Source organism: Lolium perenne, chromosome 2 (assembly GCF_019359855.2).
Source record: "Lolium perenne isolate Kyuss_39 chromosome 2, Kyuss_2.0, whole genome shotgun sequence".
NCBI classification, from domain to species: domain Eukaryota; kingdom Viridiplantae; phylum Streptophyta; class Magnoliopsida; order Poales; family Poaceae; genus Lolium; species Lolium perenne.
The window spans coordinates 210,790,375-210,803,988 of record NC_067245.2 but is presented as its reverse complement, the minus strand read 5'-3'; positions in this window follow the sequence as shown (position 1 = coordinate 210,803,988).

The window sequence follows — 13,614 nt, the reverse complement described above, 5'->3', positions numbered from 1 at the left end:
AAGAAGCAAATACATGAATTGACCACAGGTTCAAATATGACTTAAAGACAAAACAATCTGTGGATTCAAATAGAAAATCAATTGAAAAGAATAAATCTTCAGAACCTAAATAAAATATTCCTTTACTTTATTTTGCTGCAACATCCGTTCCTAAAAAAAAAATTCAGGTCATAAAAATCCGGATGTTACAATTCTACCCCCCTTACAAGGAATCTCGACCCCGAGATTCGACCTAAGAGAAAAGATTTGGAAACTCCTCCTGGAGGGCATCTTCCCGCTCCCATGTCGCTTCTTCCTCGCTATGGTTGCTCCATTGAACTTTGCAGAATTTGATCACATTCCTTCTGGTTGTTCTCAATTGTTCATCGAGAATTTTAACGGGGTACTCTTCATAAGTCAAGTCATCTTGAACTTCTATGGCATCCAACGAGGTTTTCCGAGCCTCTTCTTCTGGCTTATTGAAACATTTCTTCAGCTGGGATACGTGAAACACATTATGCACTTTCGACAGCTTCTCGGGTAGTGCTAACTCATAAGCAACCTCGCCACGCCGGGCGGTGATCGTAAACGGTCCAATGTATCGAGGTGCCAACTTTCCCTTTAGTCCAAAACGTCGCATCCCGCGAAGTGGAGATACTTTTAGGTACACATCGTCACCCTTCTCAAATGATAACTCGTGACGGCGTCTATCCGCATAGACCTTCTGCCTAGATTGGGCAGCCCGTAGTCTTTCCTGAATCATCTTTACTTGCTTATCCGCTTCCTCTAGAGTATCGGGTCCAAAAACTTGGTTCTCTCCGACCTCATGCCAGTTAAGTGGGGTGCGGCACTTCCGTCCATACAAAGCTTCAAACGGTGACATTTGTAGGCTCGCTTGAAAGCTATTGTTGTAAGAAAATTCTGCATACGGCAAACTCTTGTCCCATGTGCGCTGACAGGTTAGAGCACATGCCCGAAGCATGTCTTCCAAAATCTGGTTCACTCGCTCAGTTTGTCCATCAGTCTGTGGATGGTAGGCGGTACTAAAATTCAACTGCGTGCCCAAGACTTCGTGTATCTTCTTCCAAAATCTCGAGGTAAATTGAGTACCTCGATCAGACACAATCTTTTTGGGGACTCCATGTAGGCAAACAATTCTGGCCATGTATAATTCGGCCAATTTCTCCCCCTTAAAAGTGGTCTTCACCGGGATAAAGTGAGCTGACTTGGTTAATCGATCCACGATGACCCAGATGGAATCATATCCCGCTGTCGTCCTCGAGAGTCCTGTAATGAAGTCCATCCCGATTTCTTCCCATTTCCACTCAGGAACTTTGAGTGGTTGAAGCAGCCCCGCGGGCTTCTGATGCTCTGCCTTGACTCTGCGGCATACATCACACCTAGATACATACTCTGCAATCTCTCGCTTCATGCTAGACCACCAGAAACTACCTCGGAGATCGTGATACATCTTCGTGCTTCCCGGGTGTATGGAATATGGTGTGTCATGTGCCTCTTTCATGATCGCATCCTTGAGTTCTTTTTGGTTGGGCACCAATAAGCGATCTCGAAACCAAATGCTTCCACTTTCATCCTCCTTGTATTCAGGCGCTTCTCCTGACTTGATTTTTGCTCGAATCTCTTCGATCCCTGTGTCATTTTTCTGGGCTTCTCTAACTTGATCCTCTAGAGTGAACTTGACTTCTAATACCTCCTCATTTTCAGCGAGACTCACATTCAAGTTCAATTTTCTGATCTCTTCATGCAATTTTGGTTGAGCTTCTTGAATCATGAGGTTATTGCAATAAACCTTTCTGCTCAACGCATCAGCTACGACATTGGCTTTACCAGGGTGGTAATTTACGCCAATATTATAGTCCTTGATCAACTCCAGCCATCTCCTTTGCCTCAGATTCAAATCCGGTTGAGTGAAAATATATTTCAAACTCTTATGATCTGTATATATTTCACAACGATTTCCAATAAGGTAGTGCCTCCATATCTTCAAGGCATGAACTACGGCAGCCAACTCTAAGTCATGGGTAGGATAGTTCACTTCATGAGGGCGTAACTGTCTCGATGCATAGGCCACAACCTTGCCTTGTTGCATGAGCACACAACCCAATCCTTGTTTAGAAGCATCACAATAAACTTCAAAATCCTTCCGAATATCCGGCAGTATTAGCACCGGAGCTGATGTCAATCTCCTCTTGAGTTCTTGAAAACTTGTTTCACACGCTGGTGTCCACTCAAACTTTTTATCTTTCTTGATCAATTGTGTCATCGGTCTTGCAATCCGCGAGAAATCCTCTATGAATCGACGGTAATATCCCGCAAGACCAAGGAAACTACGTATCTCTGACACATTCTTCGGCTGTTTCCAACTAAGTACTGATTCCACTTTAGCCAGATCCACAGCTACTCCTTCCGCTGAGATGACATGACCAAGGAAATCCACTTTCTTCAGCCAAAACTCACACTTGCTAAACTTGGCATAGAGTTGATGTTCTCTAAGCCTTTCCAGAACAATCCGAAGGTGCTTTTCATGATCCTCCTCATTACGAGAGTAAATCAACACATCATCAATGAACACTACGACGAACTTATCCAAGCAATCCATGAACACTTTATTCATGAGATTCATAAAGTAGGCCGGTGCATTCGTGAGTCCAAAGGACATCACCAGAAATTCGTACAGACCATACCGAGTGACAAAGGCTGTCTTAGGTATGTCTTCGGGTCGGATCTTCAACTGATGGTATCCCGACCTGAGGTCTATCTTAGAGAATACAGAAGCTCCCTTCAATTGATCAAACAGATCATCAATCCTAGGCAAAGGGTATTTATTCTTGATGGTCACTTCATTCAGGGCACGGTAGTCCACGCACATTCGCATGGTACCATCTTTTTTCTTAACAAACAACACCGGTGCTCCCAAAGGCGAGGTGCTTGGTCTAACATATCCCTTCTCTAAAAGCTCCTCAATTTGCTTCTTCATTTCAGCTAGTTCATTTGCCGGCATCCTATATGGTCTCTTTGCAATAGGAGCAGTGCCCGGGACTAACTCGATGGCAAACTCTATCTCACGGTCTGGTGGCAGACCAGGTAACTCATCCGGAAAAACATCTGGGTATTCCTTAACCACTCTAACATCCGAGACAACCATCTCCTTCAAGCTGTTCAGAATACTGTCCACTGCTGTATGAGGTGCTGACTTGGGTTTGTAATCCACCACAGTTCCATTCTTACTAGTCAGCGATACTACTCCAAGGCCACAGTCTATCATAGCTTTGTGTTTTACTAACCAGTTCATGCCCAGAATAACATCTAACCCTTTAGAGTCTAACACTATGAGGTCTGCTAGAAACTCTATTCCCTCGATCGTTAGGATCACCTTAGGACATTTTAAACCCGTAGTAAGAATTCCCCCGGGTGATTGTACTGCCATCTCCCGACTCATACCCTCGGTTTTCAAACGGTGTTTTTCAACAAATTGCTTGGAAATGAATGAATGGGAAGCTCCAGAATCGAAAAGTACTGAACCATAACATGAGTTGATTGGAAACATACCAAGGACAACATCCGAAGCTTCATGCGCCTGTTCCGCCGTGACATGGTTGACTTGGCCACGTCCTTGCTGTCCTGAGGCATGAGGTGCGCCTCCTGGGGTAGGCAGTATGCCCCTTCCACGTCCCGCTGCTGGTGTCTTGGCGGCGGAACGTAAGTTGAACTTCACTGGCGTCGCCCCTGCGTTCTTCTTGCCTGGACATGCAGCAACAAAGTGACCCTCTTCGCCACAGTTGTAGCATGTCCTCCCAGCAGTGTTGGCATGGTTCCCTCCGACTTCAGCTCTCGGAGTACGATAGGCACCATACGAAGCATTGTGATTAGGCTTCGTCGGCTTTGCACCTGATCCACGATATCCTGGGTTGTTATTGTTCTTCTGGCGTGAGCTCCCTGCCCCATACTGACTCTGTGGTGCCTTGCGCTTGCGGTGTTCATCAAGTTCGTTCTTTGAATTCTCCTGAAGAATAGCCTTGTTGACCAAACTCTGGAAGTTGGCAAAATCATGAGACACCAACCTATCCTTCAAACCTAGGTTCAGGCCCCTCAGAAACTTAGAAATCTTATCCGCCTCAGTGGGAATATCCGCCCTTCCATAGCGAGATAACTGGGTGAAACGGTCCCAGTACTCAGAGACTGTCATCTTCCCCTGAACTAGAGCTCGAAATTCATCCCTCTTCAGCTCCATAAGACCAGCTGGTATGTGTGCAGTGCAAAATGATTCGGCAAACTCATTCCACGTGATCCCCTCGGCGTCATCATGCGCCTCACAATAGTTCTCCCACCAATCGGCGGCCACACCCTGGAGTTGGTGCGCAGCATACTTCACACGGTCTTGAGCGTTAACACTCACCAGGTTGAGTTTCCGGCGAATATCCTTCAGCCAATCGTCTGCCTCAATAGGGTCCGGTGATCCCGCAAAGGTGGGTGGCTTCGTCCTCATGAACTCTGCGAGCTTGGACTGCGGTGGAGGAGGATTCTGATTTTGATTTTGATTCTGATTCTGATTCTGGTTCGCCATAGTGGCGGCCATCTGCTGCAGTAGTTGTGTCTGCATCAACATCACTTGCGCAATGTTAACCGGTGGCAGTGGTGGCGGCTGCTCTGGTCCCTCATTCTCGGTGTCAGTGTCTGTGTCGTGAACTTCACCCTCGACGAAGTCCTCCTGAAACGCTGGCGCGCGACCACGTCCGCGTCCTCCGCGACCACGACCCCGATTTGCATTCATCCTGTGTCGTTATTCCAAGTTAGGATAGATAAGAGGGAAAAAGAAACTAACCCATAACCAAATCTATAACCAAACATGGAATATCCAAATAAACTTCAATCAAATTACTTTGTAAAATATGGTTTAGTATGACTACATAAAATAACCAAACAGATGTAGTCAATACTCAAGCAAAATCCCCTAACATACGTAGTACATACCTAAAAGGATTCTATTTAACTCATCCTATATGGTTTGTCTTCTCTCAACTGGGTATTGAAGTATCGAGTACTTGATATATGACACTTGAATCCATGCGTTCTTGAGATGACTTTCGCCTAGATAGGATATTGTATACTAAAGAAGTGGTTAGGGAAGAAAAATTTAAGAACAAATGGTGAACAAGGTAAGATAAGGAATAGCAATAGTCGAGAATTAGAATACGAGGACTTTCATAATTAAATAATTTTTTTCTTCAAATTGTTATAAAAGTTTTTCCATTCTAACTAAGGCCACGTGACTAGGTCGACGTCGGCTCTGATACCACTTCTGTGAGAACCGGAACTTAACATTCCGACCCCCCCTGTGTAACTCGTCAATCCAGGATTAACTTGACGACACAGCGAAATAAATATCATTGCAGAACGTGCAAAAAAAAGTAATTATTACAAAGTTTGAGCCACAAAGTGAAATGTCTTGTGACATTTATTACAACCAGAAAGCATAGCGGATAATAAAATGCGAAGTAACTCCATCTCAGCCACATGCAGTCGATGTAGTCCCCGAGGCCTCACTCCTCAGCGTCGTCGTAGTCGCATAGTCTTCACCATCTTCATAGTACTCTGAATATCAACAAAAGTTTTGCCATGAGTACATTTTGTACTCAACATGCCCCCTCGTGCAAACCTACTAAATCTACATGAGGCTTCAAAGAAAGGCTATATGGTTCTTTTGCAGAAAAGCCAATTTTATTTGCAATAATACACTATATTTGATAAAAGCAGTTTTAGACGAAAACATGTTTTATATTCAGTGTAATATTTCTCATCAATGTGACTGTCCCTGACAACTCACATATATCATGGGATTCAGATTCCAAGGAAAGGATGGAGGCAAAGAGGGAAATAGCAAAACAGGTTCCTGTATGTCAAGAAGGATTCATGTGTCGTCCATGACCGTGGACACGGCTATTCGAATAGGTTTAACTCTGCAGAGGTGGTACACTTTCACCACATGTCACAATCTCGCCTAGTTGCAACCAGCCGTCGCTAGCATAGCAACAGGGATTTTGTGACGAGGTCTTTTAGCTAGATCCCCCAAAGATGTGACATGCCCACCGGGTATGGCGCACGGAACTGAGAGTACGTCCCCAAACCGGTCCCCCCATCTGTGCCGAAGGTTCCCCCGTAGGCAGACACCTCATCAGCGGTACGGCGACATCGACACCTAAGGCTGATTAACATACTCAACCAAGCCAGTGCCCATATAGCATGTGGTTGTACGGTTGTCACAATCTTCAAATCCAAGACTTGTTAGGATCCTTATGCGGCACGGACGACGGATTGCCCCCTCCAACAAATGAAGGGCAGCCAACCGCTCCTTCAATATCTGATCCAGCTGTCGCCCGCGCCATGTTTAGATGGTAAGTTTCATCCAGAGTAGCATAGAGTAGAGGAAACAACAATGGCTAACTAGCCCAGCTCAACGAGCTCAACAATGTTCAAAGGGGTGTTTTGACCCGTTGGTCGATCAATTCCTCCGAAGAGGCAACATGAAGTTTCCTAATGATTATTTAGCATGGCTAAGCATTCTACTCTATCAGAATTATATATAATCACTACTCAGGGTATCAAGTAAAAGGCGACAAGCAGATCAAGTTGGTGTGTCAATCGACACGCTAGCTACTGGAATAAAATAGCATATATTTGTAAAACATAAAATAACATGCAAGTTGTAAAACTGGGATAAATATGATGAGAGGGCATGCCTTCGTTGTCGTCGAAAAACCCTCCTTCGTAGTCTTGGTTCGACCCGTTCCCGTCACTCCCTACTCATCATAACGATAAACCACAAATAAATACAATTTCAAATAAACACCGATAAAATCTCTACTACTTAAAAAGAAGGAACGTGTTCCCCCTTCTCCCCCTACTTTCGTCGTCTTTTGGTCGTCCTTCCTTCGTCATCCATCATCCACCCGCATGGGCCTGGTGACCTGGCCCGTTAAGGTTTCCAGAAATCACGCACAAGCAAATCACCATCGTTTTGCTCACGGGATCCTGGCAACCAGTCTCCCCTCAGCTGCGCCGCCTCCCAGTGCCACCCCTGGATCCCGCCGCCACCCCCACCCCGCACTCCCGCAGCCAGATTTCCTACGCATCCGCTTGAGCTCCAGGACGCCGCCGCATCAACTACCTGCAACGGCGGACTTCTTTCCGCAGGCAACCATTATGGAGGCCAGATCGACGACCGGGCTAATCGATGCTAACTCCCGCCGGCGCATCCTTCACACATTTATTCCGTGATCCGTTCCACCCGGGAGAGAAAGACTCCCTGGAGCAGGTGCCGGCGCGCAAGGGGAACTCGGGCGGGATTAATGAAGATGGAGGAGCGGGGCGGCGCGCGCAGGCCCGGGGTAGGAGGTCACCATGGTAGGTTCTGAAGGACGTCGAGGCCAAAGACCTTTCATAAGTTCCTCTTTTCAAGAACGCATATCTGAAACCTTGATGTTGTTTCAGTGAGGGGGCTGTTCAGGAGGAGCACGGACGACGGTGGCCTGGGGGTATACAAGACACATGTCGAGGGATTGCGGGACGTGGGAGATCTCAGTGCCAATCAGGTTCAAGCGGACAAGGCCAAAGAGGTAGCCATTTCAATCTGATGGGTCATGGCATAAGAGGAAATTAACATGACTCGCTGATATGAATGGTGAAATGGTTGATGCACATATGTTCACCTGAATGGCGTTTACTGAGATGACTCGTAGAAGTAGCTCTTTAAATAGCTGTTCGTGGACATGTTAGCCAGAGTGAATTCACCCATATAACTAGCAGAAATTTTCTTTGGATGACTTTTTTTTTGTTCGATGCTATGATCATAGCAACTCTGTATCAAAGGTGAATGCTTTTGGGTTCCTCAATGAAAAAAAAATGTTTAAAGGGTTAGCTCTGTTTTTGAACTCTAGCTATGTTAAATCGATCAATTAGTGCATTATTGCTTAACCTATTCCTTGTGACTATTTTCAACAGCTTTTCACATATAACTCACATAGTTTGTACTTGTCTATTTCAGGATATACGTAAATTATTTACGCCTCTCACAGATGAAGATGAAACTTTAGTAGACAGCTCATTGTATGGTAGTGGTCACAGGTACACACTTGGCAATCAAGCTTAGTGAATTTTATTCAATACTTCTGCTCTTATTTTGTTAGCACCATTAAGCATTATTCCTCTTCTGCTTGCAGTAAACAAATATTAGTACTGCATGAGCCTTCAAATATCGAGATTACCAGAGATAAACTAGGGTGCTTGAGCCCTCGTGGTTGGTTAAACGATGAGGTGAATATTTAAATTGAAGAACTTTCTTCATTAAGGAAAAACGTCATGTTACATTTTTTATGATCTTGAAGTTCCAAGGCTTTATCTTGTATTCTATTTTTACCCCTTTCAGGTCATCAATTTGTTCCTAGAATTGTTAAAGGAGAGGGCAAAAAGAGAACCCACAAGATTTTTAAAATGCCACTTCTTTAACACATTCTTCTATAAGAAGGTCAGCTGATCTGCATTCTTTGCTTTCTATATTTGGAACTCCTGAAACCTTGATGCTATACAAATTAAGTCTAGATGTCTTCTCTTAAGTTCAGGAATCATGATACCATCCGATTTCCTCAAAGCTTAATTTTCTCAGTGTAAATTTTCAGCTATGAAGGCAACATGGACCTCCAAATAGGGAAGCAAGAGAAGCACCACTTTAATAATCATTACATCTACTCTACTTGGAGTAACACGGTTAGTTGCAGTTTCCCTCTGCTTCTATGCCTTAGCATGGAAAACCATCAAGAAAACTCATCACAAGGTCAAAGAAGGAAGCCTCCTCTTATCTTGTTATATTTTCTTACAGTGCCTTTTATTTTGTGTGCATGTGGTCAAAGAAGAAAGTCCTTCCTGCATACAAGTTACAGAAGTCAAGCGCGCTGTCGTGCGAAATTTTAGAATGCCATAGCCATCGTTATAAGCTTCACTCCTTTGTTTGTATAAATCTATAGGGAAAGGTAACAAAGATAGAAGCTATGGTTGCAGACACACATTAAAAGATCATGTATGTTGTAGAGGTAAGTTAACCTGGACATTTGCTTTTGGTGAATGACTGCAATTCATTTTCGTACCACTCTTATACATCATGTTGTAGAGTTATCACATCTCTGAATTTCTTTGTCCAGATTTTTGTACATCAACTCAATATTCGTTTGAGACAAGAGTGTCTGGTTTGCAATCTGGAATTGATTAGGCTGGGAGCGCTATTGTGGAACAAAATATTCTCCCGGTTAGCTATTTGCACTTGAGTTTAATAGTAGTATACTGCAACCATATGTCAAACAACCAAGTTTATATAGGGGAGGATTTGACTAGAACCATATATTGGTTGTCCTTTTTTTGTATCGTTACCATGTGAGTTTTCTGAATGATTTTGAGGGATAGGTATGACCATGTAGTCCACTGTTTTAGGCTGTCCATACTGCTCTGAATTTACAGGTTAGTAAAATGTCAACAATCAGTATGTGTTCAGTTAAAAATAATGTGTTATAAGAAGTGAGCTTAGCTCACTTGGTTAGGGCTCACTTGGTTAGGGAAGTGGATGTACAACCCAGCCACCTAGGTTCAAGTATCCGTGAACGTGAATTTGGTTTCTTATTATTTTTTAAAAAATCACTGTAGGGGCTTCCCATACCGTATTCCTTTCACACAAAAAGTGTGTGTTAGTCTCTCTACTCCCCACCAAGTCTTAAGACCCGAAATGTGAGTCAAAATCACCTTTATATGATCAAGCACAAGCCCATAGTGTAACTCAATGATCACACTTAACACCACAATTAAATCAGATGGGAAAATTATCAACAGAGGAGTGCCAACAGTCAAGAGTGGATTGTATATATTCATAAAAAACCTACCTTACTCCATTCAGGTTCAAATGGCGAGGCACACCATGCTGGTGCATCTTTTTTTTAAAGGCCCCTCCTGTGGGGAATTATCTGTACATTGTTGCATGTACCGGTGCATAAGTAAGTTAATAAATGTTTAAAAAGAACTTGTAAGAACAGGACAAGATTTGCTGTCTGAAAACACATCCTGTGTGAGTAAAGATGCATGGACTTTGTTGGCTGAAAACCATCACTGGCGGCGCCATCGCCAAGGTGCACCGACAACCTGCTTCTTAGAGGAGACCAGTCCAGTTTCTTTTCATGTCGTCATGTTCAAGTCTGTCCGCAAGCGTGATCTCCATTGAGTCCTGAGACAGAACTGCCCCTACCATGTCCCATGCTCGTGCCCACTATGGTCACCATGTTCTGAGCAGCTAACCTAGCTAGCAAAGTCCTGGGCCTCCTGGAGTGTTCCCATTCCGAGGGCCTTCACTTCAGAGGCGATCTGTCTTGGTACGTGACTTGCCTAAGCAAAATTTTCATTAACTAGAATGTACAAAGTTTGCATTCATATTCATACAGGTTAATTTCTTGTTGATATTTGTTTGTTAAATGTCTTGCATTTCTAAAGAGTACATGTTTTAATTTTTTGTATCATGTGAATATCTACATACTTATCTCCAATCCATATTGGAGGATATATAGGCTAATTTTTTTTTTCCATATACATATAACTTTTCCTTATATGCAGGTCTAGGGAGAGCAAGCCTACAGATCACATCCCTTTGATTTTTTGCTCCTATGACAATCTGAGCTTTACGTCTAATCAATCAAAAGCATACATATGTTTTTTGTTACACGTTAATATATATATGGTTTCATGCGCAACGACAACAGCCGGCCCTAAATTAGGACCTCTTGATTACAGATTGTTTTGGCATGTTCCTCGGGGACATGTCAAGAAATATTTTTTTTTACCAGTTACCTGATAGTCAAATTGGAAAAAACCACATGCATTTTCTCTGAAAACTTGGTTATTTGAACTTCGAAAACATTTATTATTGATCTGACGTTGCAGAACGTGGTCGATTATCAGAGAACTATGTCCATCGTAGATATTAAAGCTTATCTAGAAGCCATGTGTGAGGCTTTAGCTGATATTTTTGCAATGGATGAAGGGGTCAATTAATGAAAAAGTATTCTATTTTGTTGTGAAAAAGTAATTCTCAATTATAGTTTGTTCTAATAACTAATAGCAATATACGTCATCAGGAAGCGCACCTATATTTTGCCTGTGTGTACACTTTTCTTTGTCGGTTTATTTCATGTGTTGCTATAGTAGAAAGGATTACGGATTGGTCTCAGAGGATATCACTCAGTTTTTATGCTTCTTTATAGTCAGGGAAGATTCAAGAGGTCATGGTGCGGGGGCAACACTAAAGGTGTGCAGTACCAGTCTGTTTTTTTAGTCTTTTTTTTTTTAGTTTGCCTTCTCACATACTGAATTCTTTGTCGAGCTGTAGGTTCATATCATACTGAGTTATAGTTTGTTTCACATTCTTGGCTCGAGCGTAATGTCAGGTCTTTGATGGCATCTACACATCATCGTCTCAAGGATCATGGATGAGTGGAGAGCCCGGGTGGCTTGCTGCGGTGGGAACCGGCGATAGTATCATAGTAATTCCTTTAGTGTTTTCTGTTCTGTTGTTGTCCCAAAGCAGGTGAGAGTGTTGTGGTGTGGCCCCTTCAGGTCTAATTAATATCTGATTTGGATTTCTTCCCTCTTAAGCTTAGTGAAATAACTTCATTTAACTTCCTTTTGTTTCATATGAGCTATTTCATTGTGGCCTGTCCATGTGTAACTTAAATGTTTTGATCAACTTGAAAACAAAGATGGATTGTTTTGCTCCTTTTTATCTAAAATGGAATTATGTTTTTAAATAAAATTTCTTAACGCCATCCAAATTAATACTAATGGAGGCTGGATCTCGGTGTTCTAATTAATATTTTCTTTGTTCCAATGCATTCGGTCTATCTTTAACTGTCTATAAAGATATAATAGCAATGTTTTAGTGATAAAATAGCATTATCATAAGAAAGTTGGTACTGTCATCTTTGGTGGCATGGTAGGCATGAAATCGCTGCCCGCGCTTGTTTTGGAAGCTCGCTGATACTTACCAGCTCTGCGTGGTCATTAACCATCACTGGTGGTGCAATCCGATCACCCTCATACTATTATAGCGAAATCAAGCATGTCTTTTCTACTATTATAGCGAAATCAACCATGTCTTTTCTTCTCCCGTTGCAACGCACGGGCAAATTTCCTAGTCCAAATAGAAAGATCCAAATAAAAATTATGTGGTCGTTCGATATACATGTAGTATAAGAGACTGGAATGGCTCATCCGGGATTTGGGTTAACTAAGGCGCATGGTATGGCGATCGCTCACTATTGGGTAGCAAAATATTTTAGAAAAACATATTGAGCGAGCCTACATAGATGACACTGGATTTAAAATGTAATGTGCAAACAGACTACATGCTACTAGTCATAATCAAGCATAGGTAGAATAATCCATGATTAGAATAATGTGTACATGCGTACCAGAGAAACAACTAATATGCATGAACTATTGTGACTTTAACAGTAGCATGGTATTAGTATGACATCTAACCTGGTGATGCCCTAAACAAAGAATTGCATGTTAAAATAATATGCAGAGGCACATGCAATTATATAAAACCTGTTGTGACTCTAAACTACTGACATGTTGAGTAACTGTATTTACATATGATCTAATATGTGCTACCGGTAACAATTAAACCAATCAACGTACTGTATTAGCCAAATCTAACCTATAACTGAACATGCATAGCCAATTCCAAAAGCTGTGATTAAACACACGCACGAGTACAGAAAATAGCTAGCACTACAGCAGGAAAGGCTTACAGCAGTACATGCATGTTTATATGCGTATCATGGTGCAACAAGTTCAGTTTAGCTTTTAGGAAATAGATTGAAAAAAAAACGTCGTATATAGACACCACTAACCGCACTACTGGTTTCCTGGAGCAGATTGGTATATATCATGGGTTGAAAACAAAACAGAAAACGTGTTCTTGGTTGCCTAATATGACCATGCCACCAGATGGCATTCGGTTCACCGGCGACTCGACAAACTGTACAACTAAGGATAGAAACCATGTCTAGGAGGTAGGCATATAGATGTGTAGCGCGTGTGTGCAAGGATTTCTACTGGTGCTCACCGAGCGCGACGCAGTTCGTGGTTGAAGTCGGTGTCCAGAGTTGGCGTTGGTTCCGTGGGTGTCGTCTGTGGTCAGCAACTCGGCCTTCTAGCTCCGTGGATGAACTCCCCTCGTCCCTGTGATCCTTCTGGCGCAGCAGCTCCGCCTCTAGTGCCCTGAATCACCGGGAACGCGAGCGGCGTTCAGCGGCGGCCTCGCGGAGCTTCGCGAGATTAGATCGGTTTATGCCGCTAGGGCTTTGGGTGGCGGCGTGGGAAGGAAAAGAGAGGCAGGGGCGTCGACTTGAGGCTTTATAGGCTGAGGGGCGACGCGATTTGTGCTGCCAAAGAATCGGAACCGGAATTATACGCGCGACGGTGTATCGTGTGCTGCACGAATTCCTGGCGTGCGTCGTCGCGTCCATCCGCTCAGCTGCAGCTAGCTGAGCTAGGCGTGGGCTTTGATGGGCTACTGGAGCG